The sequence below is a fragment of the Ictalurus punctatus genome, chromosome 10 (genome assembly GCF_001660625.3).
Source record: "Ictalurus punctatus breed USDA103 chromosome 10, Coco_2.0, whole genome shotgun sequence".
Taxonomy (NCBI): domain Eukaryota; kingdom Metazoa; phylum Chordata; class Actinopteri; order Siluriformes; family Ictaluridae; genus Ictalurus; species Ictalurus punctatus.
Window position 1 is genome coordinate 18,000,257 of NC_030425.2, and position 13,540 is coordinate 18,013,796.

Sequence of the window (13,540 nt, forward strand, 5' to 3'; positions counted from 1 at the left end):
TACTGACATTAGTAATAACAATTGTAATCATAATAAATATTAACAGCTGTACTACTACTACTACTACAACTACTAATAGTAACTAATAACAGAAAATATCAATGATAATACTAATATTATTCTAAATAAGAACAAAATATCAATAACAAATAATATACAATATTACTACTAAAATATGAGTAAATGCAAACAGCAGAAATATCAATAATAACAATACTAATATCAATCAAGAGTGGTGAAAATAATAAATAAAGACAATAAAAATATATATATTACAATATTAATATGAATAAAATCTGAGAACAATTAATAGTGCTTCTGGAATATTTTAAATAATAATAATTTATAATGAAGAATACTAGCAGCAAACAACAACGGCAACAGTAACAAAACAGTATCAATAATCATTTATCTCTCTATTCATCCGTTTATTTGTCTATGCATCTAAAACAAACTCTGAGGCCAAACAAATAAAAAAGTTCAAAAGGTCATAGAGGTTGCAGAGGCTGCCATCTTCTTTAACCCCTGTCCCCGTGTCTGTTCTTCCTGCACTTTCAGCTCTTAAACTCTTGTATTGTCATTCGCTCCATTCATCCCTCTCTCAGGGAGGACTCACTATATGTTAATTAACATTTCCTTCAGTGAGCTCAGTGCCTCAGGGCTCACATTCGTCAGGGCTCATGTTCATCTCCTCCTTTCTATCTCATGTAGGACTCGGACACTCTACCAGACACACTGCTTTTCCCATCGCATACATAGATTCATTAGTTGAAACAAAAGCTGATTTTCACAGCCTTTTACATACACTTTTCATTTCTCCTCTCCACCAGTGTGTGTGTGTGTGTAGCAGGTGTCTGTGATCTCAGAAAAACGCTTGCCTCGACTTCCTTTAACTCAGCACAAGATGAAAAGACAGACACAAACACAGAACCTAAGCAAATGTTTGTGGAACAAAAAAAAAAAAAGAATCCGAGGACAGGGACGGAGAGGAGGAGGAGGAGGAGGGTGTTGTTGTTGTGTGTCCATAAAGGTCGCATTGTTATTCACTCCTGTGACAACTTAATCCTTGTAAACAGCTCATTTGATTACACTGGAGGTATCATTTTTCCACATTAAAGAAAAGATACACTGCTTAGTGAAAAGAAGCTCTTTTGTGTCAGAGCTGACAACACACAGGATTCAGGAGTTGAAAGAGATGACAATGAAGGAATACACACACACACACACACACACACACACACACACACACACACACACACACACAGTCAATCCTCATGTGCCAGGTGACTTTATATATTTCTATATATTTACTTTATATGTATATTTATACTGTATATATGTATATATTAACTGATTCAGTACATCGTAGATACACGATGTGAAACTGATTATTTTCCTTAAAACAACATCTTGATATCAATGGACTATTTTTAAAAAGTTTTTAAAAATGCTATTTGCTTACTTTTCTACCTGCAAAATTAGGCAATTCCCCAAATTAGACAAATTTATCGTTCAAGAAAACGTGGCCCTGGCAACCCTGTTACACAGGATTATGTTCATTTAATGACGTTCATTTCATGCGTAATATATCTGTCCAAATATTTTTGATAGTAAATAAAAGGTGTGAAGTTCTTATCTTTATAAGATCCATAAATAAGTTTTATAGCCACAATTTGTGACATAAATCAGTTTAATTTGTTACCTGGTTACTGAATAACACAAACACAGTAAATCTTCCACCACTGCACGTGTGTGTGTGTGTGTGTGTGTGTGTGTGTGTGTGTGTGTGTGTGTGTGTGTGTGTGTGTGTGTGTGTTCAGCATTTAAAACTAAGCTATTTTGTGGACCATTTTGTTTTGTTCTGAGCCTGTTAATCCTGTTTTATTCCTCTTATACCACAACAATTTGCCAACGATTAATTTTTTTTAAAATTTAATTTGTTATTCATTATAGCAGCTAAGTTAAGTTTATAAGACAAAAAGAAGACAAAAAGAAAATAAGATGCAGCTTTTCATGTTACTGAGATTACTACGAGTTACTGTTCAGTAAAAGTTTCAGGGGGCGAGTTGTTATTTCATAATTCTATTCTGAATAACTTCCTGCATTTCAGTATTTTGAGTGAATGGTCAGTTTCTCCTTGTATTTATCATATCACCCATGTCGCTGCTGTGCTGTATCTGCATCAGAAGCAGTTTAAACATTCACAAGGAATACACACTGTCCGTGACCACACACCTCCGTGTGTGTCTGTGTGTGCGTGCTTGTGTGTATATGGGTAGTGGCATGTGTACATATGAAGGTCAGTAGTATGTCAGTGAGTGAAGTGAGCAACAACACTAGAGATGAATGAATCCAAACGCTGAAAAATATGTATATAATTTATAAAATATAAGTAAAATTAATTAGATATACAGTAGCATATTAATTTGCATATTGTGTATAGCATTGTAGTAGTATGCATATAATAAATAATAGTATAGTATAGTATAGTATAGTATAGTATAGTACAGTATAGTATTGTATACAGTACTATATTATAGTACTATAATACATAGTATAGCAGTATGTGTTTAGTGTGCATAGTAGCATAGGAGTGTGCATATAGTGTGTATAGTAATATATTAGCATGCATAAAGTATGTATAGGATGCATGGTAGTATGCATATAGTATAGTTAAATCATAACACTGAAAAAAACATACTGCATATACTGTATACTACATAATATTTTATGCATAGTAGTATGCATAATATCCACACTATATGCATAGTACTATACTACTATATATGTAGCATTTTATAAAATATACTTATGGTATTAGTTAAAGTAGTATGCAAATAGTACATTTAATAGTAGACAAGTAGAGTAGAGTTAAAGTATGAATACAGTACTCGTAGGACATATAGTAGTATAGTGATATGCGTATAGTATAGCTAAATCCTAACACTGAAAAAACATTCTACATATACTGTATACTAAATATTATAGTATACATATAGTATAGTAGTATGAATATTGTACATATACTAACATAGTAGTAAGCCTACGTATATGTGAGAATTAGCATTTGGGTTAGCCTGCACTACATCCCAATTGTCAATAAAATTCACTGCAAGACACGGGTCCCTCAGAAATCCAGAATTAGCTGCATTTTAGCTACTGAAAATGTACAGTAATGGGTTGTAACTATTATAAGCAGCAAAGTATATAATTTCTGTTCTGTATCATTTCGAGTCATGAGCATTTAAGAACTGAGAAATAATATGAGGAAAATATCTTAAATATCTTAAGAAGTTGAACAGCTATAAATATGATTAAAAATAGCAAGCTAACCAGCTATTTATCCAGTAAATCCAGTAAATTAGCTAACATAGCACACATTTTTTATTATACAAAACATTTAGATGAAAACTCACCGGAATATTTCAGTGTTGCCTTCTTCTCTGCTGTTTTGTTTAATTGTTGATTTGTTTGTTTGTAAAATGCCATTTAGACTGTGTTGCATTGTGGGGTGCAGTAAACTATAAAAATTTACCACCCAGGTACCTGAAACTAATCATGTTGCTCACATACTGTGTATTACATTCTGTTTTTTTGTTGGTTTAGTATGAGTAGTATACATATTAAATTACTATAGACAATTTTGAACAGTTATTGTTATTTTTTTTTAAGAATAGTGTCACAGACTTGTACTTTTGGGTGAGACTGTACGAAGACAGACAAAAAGAGAGAAAGAAAAAAAAACAGACATGCATCTGTGTTCAGCTTCCGTCTTTAACACTCTCTCTTTTCCCTTTTGTTTCCTATTCCTGTCCAGGTTTTTCAGCTAAATTGATTTTTTAATTAGCCATTGTTTTAGGGTGTGATTGACGCCGTCAGCTTGTTAATGAATCTCAGTCCAGCTTGTTCATGATTTTGAGGATAAAGCTGAATTTCCTTCTTTGCGAATTAAAGAGATACATGAAATCGTTTGTGTGAGGAACTAATTAAATGTGATTTAACAGCACAGAAGCGATTTCAAAAATAAAACATGTCTATTTTGAACATTTTTAATAAATTCTGTGAATTGATCATGTCATGTTGTACGAGCTCTGAGCTACTGGGAATTTAATCATTAATAAACAAATTCAGGCCTTAGTCATTTTAATGTATGTGTGTGTGCAGGGTTGGGAGGCTTACTTAAAAAAAATGATTCCGTTACAGTTACGAATTATTTCTTTAAAAAATTAAATCCTGATAGTATTCTCATTTTTTACAAAATGTACCCGTAATCTCATTAATTTTGTTTTTTGATGTAACTACAGTTACCAGTTTTTGTATCCTGATTACGTAACGCTACATGTTACATGTATTCTGTTACTCCCCAAGCCTGTGTGTGTGTGTGTGTGTGTGTGTGTGTGTGTGCGTGTGTGTGTGTGTGTGTGTGTGTGTGTGTGTGTGTGTGTGTGTGTGTGTGTTTGTGTGTTTGTGTTTGTGCTAAACAAATGGAAGTAGTAGTAATTACTGTACAGTATGTGCTGGCTCATGCTGCAGTTATGTACAATACTGATATAAATTTTTTGATGTTTATAGATCGAATTTTTTTTAATCAAGTTACACACTTCACATCACTCAAACACACAGTGTTAAAGTCTCCCTGAACATTTGAGTCCTTAAAAAATCTATGCAAATTGATAAATAGTTCTTCATTTCAACAGTACTGTTGAATTTTGATTGGTCAGGAGGTGCTGATTAATTTTATAGAACAGTAGCTCTGACAGTAGTGCAGCCGCAAATCACAGGTTTATACTAATTCATTTGTGTTAATGTTATTTCTTCTTGGTAACATGACAAGATGCTTGTTTTTGTCTTATTAACTTTAAGACAGCGCAAGAGAGAGAAAAGGGTGACGGTACGACTGTTTATAGCTGCTATAATGAAAGTGAGAATAGGAACTAACTTGTTTCATGGACATTCCACAACATTAAATGTAATAAATTACTTTAAAAACCCCTCCTTTTCATCATACCATCCCATCACTAAGTATTATAGTGAGCTTGAACGTAGCCCTGCTCCCACAAGTCTCTTTTTTAAAAAGGTAAATGAAGCACTGTTAGCATTAATATAAATAATGTAAACATCAGATTTTAGTTTTCATGGATCTTTTGATTGTTGTTGTATCTTGATAGCTGGTTACTACACTGCATTATCATATTTATCTCTCCCATACACAAAGAAAGCATAACCTGAGCTCAGGAGCAAACCAGGGACCCTGGAGCTGACAGGCAGCAATTCTACATGTTTCACATATATATGAATAAGAAATAATAAAAAGTGATGCCTGGACAAACGTTTATCACAATGTAAAGATTATAGGTGAGTCAGATTAGTATAAATATAAATCGACTTTTGAACACTGTTTAACCAGTGTACCCAGCTAGCTGATTAAAAAGTCTTGTTGCTTGGTTTTATTAGGTTAGCTAGATCCCCCAAGCCCCTTTAAAAAATAATAAATAAATAAAAAATAATAATAAATAAATAATTATTATTAGTTTTTTAACTGTCTTTTGAGCAGGTGGTCCAGAAGGAAGCAGTGTGGTTTGGATGGATGGTCATTTATGGTGCGTTTACTCTAGTGCTAGCCATAAATAAAATTATCTTCAAAATAATGTAGCAAATAAATTAACAAATCATTACACATAACATGACCCAAAATGCAGAGGAAAGCCTCATGTCTGGATTAATGTGGGTTTATCTATTTGTCTATATATCGGTGATTCTATTAACCCATCAAATCTGTCAGGTCTAACGCTCTCTGAGGCTCTCACCTCACCTCCTGCAAGAGCTTTATCAACTCATTCGTCTTGGAAGTGTCTCAATTCCGAAGCGGTCTGTTTGCCTTGGGTCATGATATGGGCTCAAAGGAAACTGGGCGTAGTTCTCTTTGCATTTAGCAGCAAAGGTAAATGAACTGCGGGGCTCCTTATCAAAAGGGCTGAGCCGGGAGTTCAAACGAAACGTGTGGTGTTTAAAAAAAAAAAAAAAACGGAAGGAAAAAAAGGATAGAGTGGGAAAGGTTCACGCAGTGCAAATGAAGCCTGAAGTATGGATTGATCCGGCATTAAAAAGGAGCACAAATCAGTAAAAACTATAACAGTTACACTAATGTTCAGAATATATAGTACGTATACATAAAATATCTATATTTTTGTAAACACTATACAGTATTTATATGCCATGATACTCTATATACTCCTATTCTATACAATAGAATACAATACTTTAAATACTCATATATTATACACACTGTATCCTCATATCCTGTACAATATACAGTACATACACTATACTGTATATTTATATTATATATACTATACATAGAACCAAGCAGTTACTAATGCTGTTATTTAAGAAAAAGAGCTGCAGGAATGAATGAATAAATAAACAATTCAGATATATCATTCAAGAAATGGGTTTGAGAGAGATTTTCCCTTTCTTTCTATCTGTATATCCCCAAAGAAGAGTGCCAATATTTTTTTTCTAAAAAAATAAAATAAAATAATTGTGTCTATTTTCCATTATGGATCACACAAACACTCCTAAAGAGAGAAAGCTCTGTATAAGAGGTGAATAGTGGGATTATGGGATGCATGGGTAAGGAAAAGGATGGGAATGAATTCAGGAAGATAACTGCAGCTTCATTAAACACACTCAAGCACTTCCCTCACTCCGGATCCTTCAGCCTTCAATCGAAACACGGCGCTCGATTTCCATAAGAAAGCTACTGAGCCACAGGTAGAGAGAGAGAGGTAGAAATGGGGCAGGAGAGAGAGAGAGAGAGAGAGACAGAGAGAGAGAGAGAGACCCCTCAGCATCTCCACCCATCCAGCAGCGTTCATATCACCTTCATTATTAATGCTGTGCACTTGAAAACTAGGAGGCGAAGATTCCAGAAAAGCTTCAATTACGCTCACTCTCCCTGGGCTGCATTTATTAAGTGGTAATTTTCCTAAGCAGGGCTAAATAGAGGGAAAATGCAGGGCTGCGGCAGACATAAAAGCCAGCGAACATTCTTTTCTCCTCCACCAGCCGTCTAATCCGAGCAGATGAGAGATGGGCTCTAGCACAGACGCTATGGATTATTTGTTTACGTGAAACTAAGAGCACTGCATTTTTTTAAGATTTGTGGCACTAACAATATAATCGTGTACTCTCACCCGCCACACTAAGTGGAGTTCAAAGACGAGCGTTTTTTCAGCATATTAGGATTATTAATCAGCTAATGCTCTCCCTGTGCTGTTAAAATCCTCAGAGATGGGCTAATTGTAGCTCAGGAAAAGCAGAATCCTGTGGAAATGTGACCTTAATGCTGTGCAGTTCACAGAGGAGTGTAGCAGGGTGTATATTCTATAAAATGTGATTGTGTGTATATGTGCATGTGTGTTGCATGTGACCTTGTGACATATTTCATTTTCTATTACACATCAAAACGTGGAATTCATCACAATAAAGTTAACATTAAACAGAATGTTTAAAAAAATACTCTACATACTGTATAGTGTACATACATAAACTACCTGTTCAAATTGACACCATAATATTTATTCACTATGCATACGCAATACATTTATATTCCAACACTTTAAGCTATACATTCACTATGCATTCAAATTTTGACATGATACATACACTATTCATTATGCAATACACATACCCTCTATATTTATATCTGACACTATATATGCATTATATATTTATAATTTCACACTATTCAGTATGTATACTATATGCTCACATTCCTTGTCTGACACTATACACTAAGCATACACTATGTATATATTCATATTCTGGCTCTATAAATACACTATAGTACATTCATATTATATACACTGCACATACTGTATGCTATATATTCACATTATTCGGACATATATGGACACTATACACATGCTATATATTCACATTATATAGCCTATATATACAGTCTATATTAATTCCCTGATACTATACCTTTCTGACATAAACTATACTGCATATTTAATGTATGTTCTATACATTATATACAACATATTCTCTATTACTTAAATTACACACATAGAAACACAAAAATATTTCTTAGAATATATCATACCCACTTTTATGTAACCTCACATATAGTCCCCTGGCTAATTAAAGCACAACATAAAACCGTGCACTGGAGAACTGAAATTTCCATGTGAAAATAAAATGTGCGAGTTGAGAGGCTCTTTCTGGCTGCATGCCACCGTCGCTTCCCATGCTAAAGCTTTAAAAGCCTCAGATCAGTGCACCTGCACCAATTATTATCCAATTAGTAAGAAGTACTCTATAATTACAGGCAAACTTTCACTGCGAGTCATAAAAACGTGTTCAAATGGAGCAGTGTGAGTATTTTGGGAGGATAGCTGTACAAGATTAATCAGCACTGATGATCAGTTGCTCATCTTGCCAAGTGTGCCATCCTCCTTTTGTTAGTGTTTAGAGTTTTATTGCGTATAGCGTGATTTATTACTTATGACTTTGGGGTGAACCAGAAATGTTATTATTCTTATTATTATGTTATTATTGTTATTAATCTTATTCTATTTATGTACTGTATATATTCTATATGCTCCTACTTAATCCTGAAGTTGGGAGGTATGGTGGCTTACAGGTTAGCACTTTTGCTCGCACATCCAGGGTTGGGGGCTCAATTCAAGTCTCCACCCTGTGTGCGTGGAGTTTGCATGTTCTTCCTGTGCTTCGGGGGTTTCCTCCGGGTACCCTAGTTTCCTCCCCTAGTCCAAAGACATGCGTTGAAATCTGATTGGCATTTCCAAATTGTCTGTAGTGTGTGATTGGGTGTGTGAATGTGTGTAGGATTGTGCCCTGCGATGGGTTGGCAGGGTGTCCCCTGCCTCATGCCCTGAGCTCCCTATGATAGGCTCGAGGCTCGCTGCGACACTGTGTAGGATAAGAGGTACAGAATAGATAGATGGATAGAATGGATAGATGGATAGTTAATCCTGAAATTGTACACATAGGTACTCAGCGATTGTGATGCCAGATGCATTTGTTGTATGATGATCCTGATGTTTTTCTCCTTGTCCCCTTCTCCCCTCTATGCCTGTGATTGTTTATGATGTTCTATATGTATGATGCTGCTATGTTTTTGTACCCACCCACTGTGGAAACAAATTTCCTCTTTGAGGACCAATAAATTATCTATCTATCTATCTAAACTGATTGTATTGTTTTGTAACACCTGGCTCTACCCCCTCAACTAATTCAAGCTATACACCTCATTCTTCCCTTTCAATTCATTAAATCCCTACACTTGGCTCCACCCACTCAACTCCCTAGAGCCATACACCAGGCCCCACCCCTCAATTTTCTGGAATCATACACCTAACTCCACCCCCTTTACTCTCTAAAGCCATACACATGACTCCAGCCTCTCAGTGTTCAGGAGAAATACACCTGGCCCTGCCCCTCAATCCTCTGAAGAATGCTAGAGTACTTCTATAAGTGTGAGAAATACACAATATAAAATTATTATTATTATTATTATTATTATTATTATTATTATTATTATTATTAGTGGATTCAAAAAAGGTGTTAAATAATTCTGACCTATTATTGTTGTCAATCAGAATCATTACATGTAACATGCTGATGCCTTCTGGCAAATTTGAAACATGTATGTTGTAATAAACATCTTTCATTTTGACATCTGTCAGATTTGTCAACATGGAGATTGCTACAATATTAAAGAGCAAAGAAAAGCCTTGAACCCTTTTCCTTACAATTTAGTAACATTTTATGGGGGAATATGATCAGCTTCATGTCTGACTTTACATGCATCGTCATTTCCACTCTGTGGACAGATGCAAAATATCAGAAGCAAGTCAAACATGTTTGCTTTATAGTGTAAAATCAGATGTTTCATCTGTAAAAAAATAAATAAATAAATAAATTTAGTTGAGAATACATATTCAAATTGCAGTTTGTAAATTGGGGCTCTGTTCCATTTCCAACATGTCCAGGTGAGATTGAAAACAGGACAAAAGGAGGCTAGTTGAAGAAAAGCGACATGGCAGCACCTTCCATAATGATTTGGGAGGTCTTGTGTGATCTGGCTGTCAGGGAAAGAGGAGAAGGAGGATGCTGAAAGAGTTGTAATATATGTCAAAACACTGCTTAATAGGAGGCATGTAGGGGATAGGAGAGGGGGAGGAAGTAACATTAAAAAGAGTGTCATTCAGTAGAGCTCCGATTTCAGATGAAACGCCAGCTTTGCTCCAGGACAGTGAAGGAGTTGAAACCGATGGACTTGCATCAAACCGAATGTCTGGAATTTTCCAGAATCTTCCAATTAGCTTTTCCCCCTAATGTTTGACATGTAGAATGGATTCAGGTTTATTAATTGAATTGGAATAATGTATAAAAATTTCATAAAGCACGACAGAAATATTCAGTGACTAACACATTTAGATGATTAAAACTATAATAATGCTTGTCACTGCTCGTTGGTTGACGCTATCTGTTACTCGAAATACCTGCTGTCGTGCTCCATAATTTGCTGCTTCATCATGGTAATTCAACAGAAAATACTCAACACCTAACACTATCACTCCAGATCACCATTATAACTTTTAATCAACAACTGTAACAATTTTTTTTTTTTTATAACAACCTCCCAAGCTTCATGGATCCTTAAATCTAAATGGTCTGCACTTATATAACGCTTTTACCCAAAGCGCTTTACACTGGTTCTCATTCACCCATTCACACACACACACCATTGGTAGCAGAGCTGCAATGTAAGGCGATAACTTGCCATCAAGAGCAACTTGGGGTTCAGTGTCTTGCCCATGGACTCTTCCGCATGTGGAGTCATGTGGGCCGGGAATCGAACCGCCAACCCTAAATTGGCGTAAATTACTGGACAACCCGCTCAACCACCTGAGCCCCAGCTGCCCGAAATCTGTGTTTAAAGTTGTAGATGTTGACAGTATTTTTACTTCTGCATTGCTTAGGTTACAAATCAATGTGTATCCATTGCTGTGTGAATCTTTCATACTTATAAACAGTGCTAAACATGGGCATGGATGTTTGATAGTCTTGTGTTCATCACTAGAAGAAGTATTCAGAGATTGTAAATCACTGAAATGATTAAAATCCTCTTAGACACTAATTCTGAATATTTCGAGTTGAATGATTTGATTTGGGTTACTTTTGTCACCATTGTACTGAATGTTTACAGTTTTAAACCAGAGACTTTCTCTGTCTTTCTGTATAAAATCAGTTACATATGAGCTCAGTTTGTAACGTCAAAAATGAGCACAAACATTGGTAACCTATCATGACCTGGTTTGCAAATACCAGCAAATGATGAAGTGAAAAGTGTTGTTTTTTTTTTAGCTACAGAACCTGCATGCTAAGCTTGCTAGCTATTGATCATCAACTGTTTCACAAGGACAAAAAGGACATAAAATTCTACATTTGTTACGCAATTTAATTGTAAAGTCGAATCTACGTGTATCAGTGTAGTCAGGTACAACACTAAATGTAAAATTAAACTGCAATATATTTTTTGTCATAATATTGATTATGTCATTATGGTACCTTTAGAACAGGTTTTATAGATTTCAAGCCACACATGGCACATAGCTAGCTAGCTAGCTGGGTAGATAGATAGATAGATAGATAGATAGATAGATAGATAGATAGATAGATAGATAGATAGAGTAAATTCCTTATCATGGTGTATTATTTCATTGTATCATCACACCACTGGTTATAAATGTCTGCTGCTTTCAGCACACCTATGCAACTCTCGCTCTGAAGTAGAAAGAACATTCTTGGCTTTCTTAACTCAGGAAACTCCCCTTATCTAAGAAACATTCGTGATTTATTAACCAGGACACATAAATGTTTGCGCTATAAATCTTGTGGTGTATTTTACAGTCCAGTGTGCCACTATGACACTTCTGAACTTTTCCTTCTCATTTCGCCAGATGCACAGAGAAAGTTTCTGTGTGTTTGAGTTGAAAAGTATCATTAGTCGGCTTAAATCAATGAGCACACATCTTTATTAGCAGCTTAAGTGATGCGTAAGATGGAGGGGAAGACATTTACTGTCAGCAACTTCTTGCTAAAATAATTACACAGTCTTTTTTTTTGTTGTTTTTTTTTTTTTTTTTGCAGTTCTGTGATGTACACACACCTGGCTGTGTGTGAAATGTGCCTCAGGCTGCAAACACTGCTCGCCTCCTCTTGCTAGGAATTAAACTGTGTGTGTGTGTGTGTGTGTGTGTGTGTGTGTGTGTGTGTGTGTGTGTGTGTGTGATTCAAAATTATCAGACAGACAGAAAACGCAGGGGGAAAAAAATGTATTTTGACCCATGGTCAACCAAAAATTAAATGTTATCCTTTTGCATAATATAATTTCAGTACATTATGCTAAATTGGAGGCTATACGCTTCCATTACTTGTTAGGTAAATTAACCTCAATGCAAAATTAGAGAAGTGCCTAATCTTGAATGATCAACTACATTTTGAATTAAAAGGAATCATTTCATTTATATTATTGTGATAATATACACACCGTTTAGCCGTAACATTAAAACCACCTGTCTAATATTGTGTAGATCCTTCTTGTACTCTGACCTGTCGAGGCATGGACTCCACAAGACCTCTGAAGGTGTGCTGTGGTATCTGGCACCAAGATGTTATCCTTTAAGGTCCTTTAAGTCCTGTAAGTTGCGAGGTGGGGTCTCCATGAATCGGACTTGTTTGTCCAGCACACCCCACAGATCCTCGATCAGATTGAGATTTGGGGAATTTGGAGGCCAAGTCAACACGCTGAACACCTTGTCATGTTCCTCAAACCACACCTGAACAATTTTTGCAGTGTGGCAGGATGCATTATCCTGCTGAAAGAGGCCACTGCCATTATGGAATACCGTTGCCATGAAGGAGTGTACTTGGTCTCTAACAATGTTTAGGTAGCGAGTACATGTCAAAGTAACATCCACATGAATGCCAGGACCAAAGATTTCCAAGCAGAACATCACACTTCCTCCGCCTGCTTGCGTTCTTCCCATAGTGCATCCTAGTGCTATCTCTTCCCCAGGTAAGCAACACACACCTACCTGGCCATCCACATGATGTAAAAGAAAACATGATTTATCAGACAAGGTGACCTTCACCTGTTCTTTCATTGCCAGCATTAACTTTTTCAACAGTTTGTATTACAGTAGCACTTCTGTGGATAAGGACCAGATGGGCTAGACTTCGCTTCCCACAAACATCATGATCCTGTCGCCGGTTCACTGGCTGTGCTTCCTTGGTCCACTTTTGGTAGTTACTAAGAACTGCACACCGGGAACACTCCACAAGACCTGTTATTTTGGAGATGCACTGACCCATTTGTCTAGCCATCACAAAGTCTAGACAAATTTGGGCCATTTGGGCCATGTCAAAGTCGCTCAGATCCTTGTGCTTGCCCATTTTTCCTGCTTCCAACACATCAAATTTGAGAACTGATGTTCACTTGCTG